This window comes from Amblyraja radiata, chromosome 1 (assembly GCF_010909765.2).
Source record: "Amblyraja radiata isolate CabotCenter1 chromosome 1, sAmbRad1.1.pri, whole genome shotgun sequence".
NCBI lineage: Eukaryota > Metazoa > Chordata > Chondrichthyes > Rajiformes > Rajidae > Amblyraja > Amblyraja radiata.
Window position 1 is genome coordinate 161,009,694 of NC_045956.1, and position 12,829 is coordinate 161,022,522.

At 46.6% G+C, this 12,829-nt stretch overlaps 1 non-coding gene across 1 annotated transcript; it reads left to right on the plus strand.

The window, feature by feature from the left end:
* Positions 1 to 10,275: 10,275 nt before the first annotated feature.
* On the plus strand, positions 10,276 to 10,467 carry LOC116983134. Its single transcript, XR_004414620.1, has one exon. It is a non-coding gene; the product is annotated as a U2 spliceosomal RNA (small nuclear RNA).
* Positions 10,468 to 12,829: the final 2,362 nt, after the last annotated feature.

The following is a 12,829-nucleotide window of genomic DNA, read 5'->3' on the forward strand; positions in this document are numbered from 1 at the left end:
AGCCCAGTACGGTGAATTGGATTAGTATTTATTAGTATATACTGGCACTCCACTGGTCCCAAGAAATTAGTAATATTTCTTTAAATACTTGTAATTGTTTAAGTATTGGGAAATCTTTTCTAATTTGTTTTAGCCAATCCTCCTTTCAGTCATTTTAGACTTTAGAGATACAGTGCAGAAACAGGCCCTTCGGCCCACCATGTCCTTGCCGACCAGCAATCACCTCGTACAATGGCACTAGCCGACACACTAGGGACAATTTACAATTTTACCGAAGCCAATTAACCTACAAACTTCTATGTCTTTGGAGTTTGGGAGGAAACCGGAGTACCCAGAGAAAACCCACACGTTCACAGGGAGAACGTACAAACACCATACAGACAGCACCCAGTCAGGATCGAACCCAGGTTTTTGGTGCTGTAAGGCAGCAACTCTACTGCTGCACCACAGTGTCGCCCTTTGGGTTTTAAGATTAATTCCACAGGTAAACAGTCCCTCTGGCCTCCTGTGTCCATGCAAAGCACCAATTTCCCCTCCCATTTTGTATCAGCTCGGCCTTCTCCCATTCTCCTTCTGCGACAGCATTTGTGTGGGAAGATTTATCATTACTGAAAGGTGGTCTCAGGCTGATAATCCTCACGCTGGTCCTACTCTCCAGCAACGGATCTGGCCTGGCCCTTTCCCAACAGCAATGCCCTACGCCAGCAACCCCCTGACTACAGTCACTTCTCCTCACTGGAGGTCCCATCCAAACCGTTTGACTCTAAACCCTCCCGCCAGATTATTGATCCTGCCCTCCAACTATTGCCACATCTATTGGGTGTCTATCTGATTAGTGTCATCTATATGGTCAGTGTCACCTGTTTTTCTATGTTACCCATGCTTGCAACATGTCACTCACCGTTGCAACAGGCCTACAGCAGATGCCATCACCCTGGCCCTGAACATATCTCTGGAACACCTACAAAAGGACTCCTTATTAGACTCCTATTTATCGACCATAGCTTTGCTTTCAACGCCATAACCCATTCATACTTATTCACAAACTCCCAGACCAAGGAATCAGCACCCGTGAATGCCAATGGATCCTCGACCTTCTTGCCCACAGACCATAATCAGTGAGGATAGGTGACAACACGTCCTCCACAATAATTCTACAAACTAGTGCCCTACAATGATGCGTTCTCAGCCCCCTACCGCAGGCCTTGTACACTCACAGCTGTGCAGCCAAATTCAGCTCGAATTCCCTTTGCAAATTGTCACATGACACCACTGATGGACTGGATCGCAAACCATAATGAGACAGAGTACAGATAGGAGATAGAGAACTTAGTAACAGGGTTAAGGGTAACTACCTCTCCCTCAATGTCACAAGATGAAGGAGCTAGTTACAACTTCTGCAAGTGTGGTGGAGTGTATGCCTCAATTAGCATCAAAGGTGCCGAAGTGGAAATGGTTGAGACCTTCAAGTTTATTGGCATTAATATTACCACTGATTTGGTGTGGACCAACCATATTAAATGATGTTGTGGACCGACCATATTTAATCAACAGCCAAGAGGCACAGCAATCCCTCTACTTCCTCAGGCGACTGCAGAACTTTGGCATGTCTCCAATGACTCCTACAAACTTCTACAGATGCACCACAGAAAGCATACTGTTGTGCTGAATCACAGCTTGGTTTGGGAAGAGCTCTGCCCAAGACCACAAGAAATTGCTGAGAGTTGTAAATGTAGCCCAGTCCATCACATAGACCAGACTTCCTATCATTGATTCCATCCATACTTCATGCTGCCTCAGAAAAGCAGTCAATGACAGTGTAAAACTTAAAGAGAAGACGTATAACATAGCAAAGATTAGTGGGAAGCCAGAGGATTGGGAAGCTTTTAAAGAACAACAGAAGATAACTAAAAAGGCAATACGGGGAGAAAAGATGAACCATGAAGGTAAGCTAGCCAATAATATAAAAGAAGATAGCAATAGTTTCTTCAGTTATATAAAGAACAAGAAAGAGGCAAGAGTGGATGAGAAGTGATAATGGGGAATAAAGAAATGGCAGAGGAGTTGAATAACGTCCAGAACTAGGGGTCACAGTTTAAGGATAAGGGGGAAGTATTTTAGGACCGAGATGAGAAGATCATTTTTTACACAGAGAGTGGTGAATCTGTGGAATTCTCTGCCACAGAAGGTAGTTGAGGCCAGTTGTTACGACTCCCGAATGCAAGTACTTCAGAGCCACGTAACACAAGTCAAAAACCAGGTTCAGGTTCAAAAAACAGTTTTAATTATTCATTGGAACACAAAACTCAAACCTGATTTAAACAACCCAGTCAGGGATATGGATAAACCGACAAACAATTTAACAATGCTCCAGCCAGCCACACCATGGGCCGTCGAACCGGAGATTCCAAAACCTGCCCAAAGAGATACAACCCTGAAACCAAAATACACGAAAACTCTAAGGTCAGCCCTTATCCGTCCCAATACAATATCTGATAACAAGGAATGGTGAAAATACACAAAGTTCTATGCCATGTGGTCAGGCTGCCTCGGCCCCCACCAACAGTCTGCTCATCAGTCAGAGTCTACGACGAAGAGAAGAGAATCCTGGGAAGCTCTCGTATTTATACTTCAGATGAGTCACCCGTCACCTGACGCAGCTGGGTCAATCGGGTACAGGAGCCTTTAACCCCTCGATTCCAGACTCACAGCCACGAGGCCTGTGCTTGGGAGAGAAACAGAGAGGTAAGTACATAGCATTCACCAGGGGGGGGGAAGCGCCTAACACCCCCACCCAAAGATACTGAATAAGTTTCTGAAAATGAACAAAAAAAACACCACCAAATTTCAGCAACTATTCAGTAACACAGACATCACTGGCGCGACAATGCATCAGCCAATACATTATCCTTGCCACGGATATGCCAGTCAAATGAGACAACCGCAAGGGAAGCGTCTCCAAAGCCTCAGAGTTACTCAGCTTTCCCTGCGTTACTGCCACAGACAACCGTGCCTCCCCCACATCACCACCCGTGTCAGGGGGCAGCACCACTGCAGCCAAAACATGCTTAGAAGGACATAGCTCCGACCCATCAACCTCCACAGGCTCCTGCTCATGGTACTGTTTCATCATGTTAACATGACAGAGCTGAGTCTTACGCCTCCGATCAGGGGTACCAATAACGTAATCCCTCTCACCAACCTTCTTAACCACCTGATAGGGACCGCTATACCGAGCCTGCAGACTGGAACCAGGAATAGGCAACAACACCAGGACCTTGTCACCTGGAGAAAAATTCCTACTAGAAGCCTTCCTGTCGAACCAGTCCTTCATCCTAGACTGAGCAGAGGCAAGATTACCCATTGCCAGTTCGCATGCCCTCCTCAGTCTAGAGCGAAAAGTACAGACGTGGTCTAAAATACTATGTTTTGTATCCTCCTGCAACCATTTTTCCTTCAGGACCCTCAAATGTCCACCCAGAGGACCATCATGAGCCAAACAGAGTATCTCGTCTCTATACCGACGAGGCATCACAATCTGATCAACCACGCTCCAATCATCATGCCCAGATATATCCAAGGGAGACCACTTTCGCATCAGTAAGCCATCCCTTAGAAAATACCCCTTTTCTGTGGAATCCATATCCCCCTCAGGCACTGCGCAGTCGCACAGATCAGATAAACCTGGATCACTCTTTTGCTCCTTAACCAGCCGGTCACGTGACAGTGACACCGGCACATTTCCAGACACTATCCCATCTTGAGATGGAGAAACACCCTTCACAACACAGGATCTATCATCCTGATCCCCAAAAATGCTCTCACTCAGGTCCACCACATCCTCAAACTTCGCCTGGCTCTTAGCCATAGCCCTCGTGACAGCACAAGCTGCGAAGACCTTTGGATGCTGCATAGCCAATCTATCAGGACTCTGCACCATCGGAACAGCCGTCACCTCAGGAGTGACTAAAACTCTACCTCCTGCCAAGTCATTCCCCAAAATCACAGAAACTCCCCCAACGGGAAAACACGGCCGTAACCCAACAGTTACCCGGCCTGAAACCAACTCGGACTCGAGACGCACGGTATGCAAAGGCACTACCATGTCATCCATCCCGAATCCTACCACTGGGACACTTGACCCAACCGATGATTCCCCAGAAAACGGCAGTACACCATCCAATATAAAGGACTGAGTAGCACCAGTATCACGCAAGATGGATACCGGAACTCTATCACCCCCATCCTCTAGAGAAACAAAACCATTCATGATGAACGCAGAATAATTCCTACACTCATCAGACTCAGGCACCTCAGGTACGACAGGTGCCTTCTGTGCACCCACCAAAGCCACAGGCTTTGCATTTTTCTGCTTCAGAACGGGACACGACTTTAACATGTGCCCTCTCCTTCTACAATAGTAGCACACAGGACCTTCATCAGTCCTTACATTTCCGTCAACCTTATCAGCTCGGACCTCCCCCTGTATCAACGTGCTGCCACTTGCAGGCACAGAAACAGCTTTGACACTGCCACCGGCGACACCACCACGATCAACCGGCCGTGCACCAAAACTATAGGACCGCCCAACAAAATCAGATTTATGAGTCAATACATACTCATCTGCCAACACCGCAGCCTTAGACACCTCATTCACCTTCTGCTCATTAAGGTAAGTAGTAACCCTCTCAGGGAGACAGTTCTTAAAGTCTTCCATAATCATCAAAGCCCGCAGTAGCTCAAAATCCTTCACTCCTTGAGAAGCGCACCACCTGTCAAAAAGTGCCTCCTTCTCCCTAGCAAACTCCACATAAGTCTGACTATCAAACTTCCTAAAGTGCCGGAATTTCTGCCGGTACGCCTCTGGAACTAATTCATAAGCCCTTAATACTGTAGACTTCACACACTCATAGTCCAGACTGCTTTCAACAGATAAAGACGAGTTCACCTCCCGTGCTTTACCCACAAGGACACACTGCAATAGCAAGGTCCACACGTCCCTAGGCCACTTCAAGGACAAAGCCACCCGTTCAAACACTGTGAAATACTTGTCCACATCCTCCTCACGAAACGGAGGAACCAGGCGGATGTTCTTGCTCATATCAAACTCCCGTTCCCTAGAAGAAACCCGGGAATTATCTATTTCTTTTTCCCGCAGCTGAAATTCAGCCCTTTTGGTTTCCTCCTCAAGCCGTTTCATTTCAAGAACATGCATGAGCTCTTTCTCTTTTAACAAAGAGGCAATTCTCTGTGACTCAAGCTCCATCTCCTTCAGTTTAATGACGGCCTCCATGTTCTGAACTGGCTGAACAGAAGGTGGGGGACTGTCTGCACCACCAGGCAAAACCCCACCCTCCACCAACGCAGCCCACAACTCCGATTTAATGGAGTGTTTCTTTGAATGCTTGTCAATAGTCACGGCATAGTTCTCAGCCAGCAAAATCAAATGCTCCTTCGTACATCTATCAAACAACTCCTGACTAGGAGCCTCAACAAATTCTTTCACCTTAAATTCCATATCTAATGTAGCCCCAAACCACCAGCTAAAACCTGGGCACTAATGCTACCACCAACAGGGAAGAAAAAATTCCCTCTCAACACACAGACTTCCTCAGTCCAGAAGCCTACCAAAAATACCCCCTAAAAACGTCTAGGGTCCTCAAAACTTAGGACGAGCCCCCATTTTGTTACGACTCCCGAATGCAAGTACTTCAGAGCCACGTAACACAAGTCAAAAACCAGGTTCAGGTTCAAAAAACAGTTTTAATTATTCATTGGAACACAAAACTCAAACCTGATTTAAACAACCCAGTCAGGGATATGGATAAACCGACAAACAATTTAACAATGCTCCAGCCAGCCACACCATGGGCCGTCGAACCGGAGATTCCAAAACCTGCCCAAAGAGATACAACCCTGAAACCAAAATACACGAAAACTCTAAGGTCAGCCCTTATCCGTCCCAATACAATATCTGATAACAAGGAATGGTGAAAATACACAAAGTTCTATGCCATGTGGTCAGGCTGCCTCAGCCCCCACCAACAGTCTGCTCATCAGTCAGAGTCCACGACGAAGAGAAGAGAATCCTGGGAAGCTCTCGTATTTATACTTCAGATGAGTCACCCGTCACCTGACGCAGCTGGGTCAATCGGGTACAGGAGCCTTTAACCCCTCGATTCCAGACTCACAGCCACGAGGCCTGTGCTTGGGAGAGAAACAGAGAGGTAAGTACATAGCATTCACCAGGGGGGGGGGAAGCGCCTAACACCAGTTCATTGGCTATATTTAAGAGGGAGTTAGATGTGGCCCTTGTGGCTAAAGGGGGTATGGAGAGAAGGCAGGTACAGGATACTGAGTTGGATGATCAGCCATGATCATATTGAATGGTGGTGCAGGCTCGAAGGGCCGAATGGCCTACTCCTGCACCTATTTTCTATGTTTCTAGGAGTTGAATAACGTCTTTGCATCAGTCTTCACAGTGGAAGACACCAGCAACGTGCTTGAAATTCAAGAGAGTTAGGGGGTGGAAGTTAGTGGAGTGGCTATTACTAGGGAGAAGGTGCTTGGGAAGCTGAAAGGACTGAAGGTGGATACGACACCTGGACAAGATGGACTGCACCCTAGGGTTCTGAAAGAGGTGGCTTTAGAGATTGTGGAGGCATTAATAGTGATATTTCAGGAATCACTAGTCCATACCAGATGATTGGAAAATTGGCAATATTACAAAAAGGGAGCAAGGCAGAATAGTGGGAACTATAGGCTGGTTCGTCTGACTTCGGTGGTTGGTAAGATTTTAGAATCTATTATAAAGGATGAGGTTACGGAGTACTTAGAAGTTCACAATAAAATAGGCCAAAGTCAGCATGGCTTTGTGAAGGGGAGGTCTTGCTTGACAAATTTGCTGGAATTCTTTGAAGAAGTAAATAGCAGGTCAGACAAAGGAGAGTCGGTGGATGTTGTTCACTTAGATTTTCAGAAAGCCTTTGAAAAGGTGCCACATGTTGGGCTGCTTCGGAAGTTAAAAGCCCACAGTATAAAAGAGCAGATACTAGCATGGATAGCAGGTTGGCTGGAAGACAGAAGACAAAGAGTGGCAATAAAGGGGGCTTTTTCTGGTTGGCTGCCAGTGACTAGTGGAGTTCTGCAGGGATCGGTACTGGGGCCACTACTCATCACGTTGTTTATTAATGATTTGGACGAGGGGATTGAAGGCTTTGTGGCCAGGTTTGAGGATGATACGAAAATAGCTGGAGGAGCAGGTAGTATAGAGAAAGCAGGGACTCTGCAGAAGGACTTGGACAGGTTGGGAGAGTGGGCAGCGAAGTGGCAGATGGAATATAGTGTAGCAAAATGTGGAGTCATGCATTTGGTGGTGGAAATATAGACGTAGATTATTTTCTAAATGGAGTGAGAATCCAGAAATCGGAGGTGCAAAGGGACTTGGGAGTGCTGGTGCAGGATTCCCAAAAGGTTAATATGCAAGTCGAATCGGTGGTAAAGAAAGCAAACTCAATGCTAGCATTTGTTTCAAGAGGGCTTGTATACAAAAACAGGGATGTAATGCTGAGGCTCTATAAGATGCTGGTATGGCCGCATTTGGAATATTGTGAGCAATTATGGACACCATATCTGAGGAAGGATGTGCTGGCTCTGGAGAGGGTCCAGAGGAGGTTTACAAGAATGATTCCAGGAATGAGTAGGTTAACCTTCGATGAGCGTTTGTCGGCACTGGGCCATACCTGCTGGAGTTTAGAAGAATGAGGGGGGACCTCATTGAAACAATCAGAATAGTGAAAGGCTTGGATAGAGTGGATGTGGAGAGGATGTTTCCACTAGCGGGAGAGTCTAGGACTAGAGGTCGTAACCTCAGATTTAACGGACATTCTTTTAGGAAGGAGACGAGGAGAAATTTCTTTAGTCAGAGGGTGGTGAATCTGTGGAATTATTTTCCACAGAACACTGTGGAGGCCAAGTCAGTAGATATTTTTAAGGCAGAGATAGATAGATTCTTGGTTAGTACAGGTGTCAGAGGTTATGGGGAGAAGGCAGGAGAATGGGGTTAGGAGGGAGAGATAGATCAGCCATGATTGAATGGCAGAGTAGACTTGATGGGCCAAATGGCCTAATTTTACTTCGGAGTCACGTGAGTGACTACGTGAAGAACCCGCTCAGTGCGCAGGCGCGGCATTACGCCAGCAGTGCAACAGCGGCAGCGGGAGCTAGGCACTCCCGCAACAGAGAAACGGACCGTCAGGTGAGTATCCTGAGGTCGGGTTTCTTTTACAGGGGAGCCCCTTTTTCTGCTTGTGTTTTACAGGCAGAGAAAAAGGCTCTGGAACAAAACTGTCCCCCGTTCGAGGAGGAACGTTTCCCGTCGGGGAGGGGGGCAGCAACAGGCGGTAGGAGCGTTTACCCGGTGTTCCTCTATTCCCCGACACCGTGCCGAGCCCAGCCCGATAGTACCTGAGCAGCGGGCTGGATGTATAGCCACCCGAAGAGGCATCCGGCAGGTGTTCCCGATTTGGGACGGGACGTCTCTCCACCCGCACGGGGGGAGAGAGAGCCGCCTGAGCCGCTGGAGCGGCTCTCGGTGCAGGTGCCTGCGAGACGCGCTGCTTGAGGGGCGCTCTCGCTACTACAAGGCACAAAAGCTCCAGAAGAAGGCGGTAGGAACATTTAACCGGGCGTTCCGCTATCCCCACACCGCGCCGAAGCCAGTCCCGCTAGTGCCTGAGCTGCGGGCTGGATGTTCAGCCATCCGAAGAGGCATCCGGCCGGTGGCTTCCGACTTGTCGGAGGGGACGTCTCTCCACCCGCAGGGAGAGAGACAGCCGCCTGAGCCGCTGGAGCGGCTCCTGGAGCAGGAGCTCCTGCGAGACACGCTACGTGAGGGGCAGTCTCGCTGGGGGTTCAGGCATACCCTCCACAGTGCCTAGGCACTGCCCATCGCTTCCTCCTTAGTGTGGTTAGCTTTGGGGTGACCAGTGGCTGGGCTGGTCATGAAGAGGGGTCACTGGCTGAACAATATCGGGAGTATGCTTGAGGTACAGGATCAGGAAGAGCTGCTGGGTGTGGCCGCTATGTGGCTCCACCACTAGCGAGATGGCTTTTCAGTCTCAACTGATGGCCAGCTTACTACCTGTCTTTTCCAAAAAACCTCTCCAAGACAGGTAGCCATGAGGCGTTGGTTTTATCACGCCTCCCCTAAATTGCATTTACTCAAAGTGCCCGCCATTATTGGGGGATACATTGAGCAGCGCATTTAACCTAAATATTTTAAAAATGCATTTGGTACCCTGACGTCGGCTATCATGTCCACCTGCTCATTCCAGAAGGGCAGGGTAGTATGGCAAAACACCTGACCCTACTGTTCAACGGTATACCTCATAACTTCTGAAATGAACTCACAAACCTGCCCTCAATCTATGAAATTAACAGGACTATGAGAACGCCGACCTCATAAGCACAGATCCTGCTACCTGGCACTTACCAAACCAGTCCTAAAAAACTGGACGAAGTGTTCAAACTATTCGGCACAAGAGGGCAGAGTCTGGAATGAGCACCACACTAAACCAGACAGCAGTACCTCTACGTGTCCACCAGGGGCGTCTACCTCATGGTACTGGTGAAAGCTCGGGGCCTGCATGCCAAACCTGTAGCATTTTAGGCCACGGCCCAGAGCAGGCCCCAGGGGAAAATGTGCCACCCCCCAACAAACATCGTCCCTACAAGAACAAGGAACCAGAAACCGAAGAAAACAACAATGAAGACAGATAAGTATGGTTCCTACCATCACATAAAGGTTAAGGGTTGTACTAACAAGGGGTGGATGAATCACGCCTGGTTAGGAAGCTATCACTCTTGGTAGTTATATACCAAAAAATAAATACAAGGGGAATAGAATTAATATCTTGCCACCAATTCAGCAAGCACCCCAAGTGGTCTACCCTCCCACGATGGTGAATGTCGCACCATCGTTGATAAACCACTTGAGTATTTCACCAGGTATACCCATTCATGGGATTTGTAACTACTACCATGGATCCAAGGATACTTTATGGTAGACATCGACCTTGAAGATGCACACTATTCAGTACCTTCTCATATAAGTTTCGGATATACCGCAATTACCTGGATGGAGTAACCATGATGAGCGTTGCGGCATTTAAGTCAAAGTTATCCAGAATCAACTAGCCCTGACACTTAGAAACATTCCGTCATGGCATGTCTATATATTAACGACAAACTATCCTTGGATACAGCTTTAGCTGCATCGCTTCTCGGCCTTTTGGCTAAGATCAAGTGTAGTATCTGTTCTTATCAGTTTAATAATCTGATACGTCCCTTATCTAGGGACCATATATTAAATTGAATTTTGGAACAGGGAGATGGAATAGGGGCTTGCTCCGTCCACTCCACGCATCGACCCAGTATTGCAGTGCCTCTGGGAACGGTGCACAAAATATATATCCAGATATTTACGTTGACCATCCACAACGTTGTTATCTGGTATTCATTAAGACTATCAGTCATGGTGCATTAACCACCAATCAACTACGTGGCAAAGTAATTGGGATATAGCAGCATTACCAGCTACTGAACTTTGTACCTTTCCTATGAGCTGAGATACTAGTGTTCAAAACTATCTCCATACCTGTAATATGGGGGCAAATGGATTAATCTGTAGTGTTATCATGGAATTTATCGGCAGGAAGGATTATGGTTGTACACTTCCACCTGTTTTGAGTAACATCTTATGTGTCCTGATGTGTTACTGAGCTTGTAATACTTAATGCCAATATGAATTGACTTAAACATGTTATATATTAACTTACTTAATTCTAGTGAAGCATTTGCTCAGTAATCCACCAAATTTGCATGTTCGTTTATAAGATAACAACATCAGTGGTGGCATATACCAAACCACTTGGGCGGAGAACATCGATATTAGGGGACAATTTATTAACAATTGGAAACCGTATGTCGTCAAACATGTTTGACCATCAGTAACTCACCTATCAGGTGAGCTAAATACTGTAAACATACATTTAAACCAAAAATATTTGCTGAAATCACTAAGCAATATGGACACCAGATATCGATTCCTTATATCCAATTAAATCACCACGTACTAACTTACGTCACATGAAACCAATCTCAAGGCAGCGGCAATGGAGACATTCCCGCGTATTGAGGGGTGGGGGGAACCTAATCTCTATGTTTTCCTTTCCTTCTACCTCTTCAATAGGTACTACGGCTTCATCAGTCGGGTACTACGCAAATTACAGTGGACCAAGTCCACAAGCATGGTTCCCAGTGATCCTCGACATGGTCATTAAAAGAATTGCAGAATTGGGAAGACCATTGCTGTGCTTGGATCAGGAGCACTATCAACCTGATGACAGCATTCCGTCGCATATCCTAGGGAACATACCTGAGGAGCATCAAGAAATGGTACACTGTTTCCAAAACAGGAATTACACATTAAACTATAACAAAAAACTTTACTGGAGCTCCTGGCAGGTCTTCACCACAATGAAGGACATGTTCTGTTTGCCTACTCAACTTGGGTACCGCTCACTGGTGATCAGATACAGGAGAGGTATATCAATCCTTTCCCCTGAAATAGGTACACCCAAATTGGGATGTCAGTGAAATCCTGACATACCTTAGGGGATGATCACCAGCCAGGTCACTCACCCTGGAACAGCCTACCCTGAAGATGGACATGCTGGTGGCCTTACATCAACACAAAGAGCCAGCTCTCCCATCTACTGCGATGGGACAACATGGTTATAACACCAGATAGTGTCACATGCCCATTCAAGGGTTGGCCAAACAGAACAGACCAGGAACATCAGGTCCAGTCATGAAATTCCGGGCATACCCACCTGAACCACGTTTTATGTGTCATGACCCACTTAGAGATCGACACAATAAGGAATACCGAGGGAGAGGAAAAAGTCTTATGGGTCAGCCACAGGAAACCTCATGGTCGGGTGACGAGCTAAACTATCTCTAGTGGCTCAAGCAGGTACTGGGAGTTGCTGGAGTAAATACTAACGTGTATAAAATCTTATTCCACCAGAACAGCTTCCACGTCAGTAACTAAGAGGATGGACGAGCCTATGGACCACATCCTGGCTACTGCAGGGTGGTCTAGGGAGTATACGTTCCAAACTTTTATAACAAACCACTGACAGAACCTGTATCGTTTGCAGAAAAAGAATCTGCAAAAAATATATAATTTAAGCCCGGGGGAGCAATTGGTCTTGTTGTTGTTAATAACACCATTATTGTTTTTACAAACAGATTCATGGTTGATTACGATAACATACTTCCTCCCTCGAATGACTTCGGCAGCGAGTGAAGTATGAACTGTTACACGGTTTGAAATCACAGAGCTTTGAAGTCTTCACGTAGTCACTCACGTGACTCCGAAGTAAAATAGTAAGATTAAACGAGAACTTACCAGTTTGAAGTTTGATCTGTATTTTATGAGGAGTTACGATGAGGGATTACGTGCCCTCCGCTCCCACCCTCATTATATGGATCAAACTAATAAATTGATGTCTCCTTATCTTTACTATGTTTACTTCAAATAACTGTGTCTATCTGTGATTCCACACCGCTGCTTGGAAGTATGCCGCGCCTGCGCACTGAGCGGGTTCTTCACGTAATCCCTCATCGTAACTCCTCATAAAATACAGATCAAACTTCAAACTGGTAAATTCTCGTTTAATCTTACTATTCTACTCCTATTCCTTATGACCTTATAACATAATCCAAGGCTTGTCCCACCCCAATCATTACTCCTCACTGCACC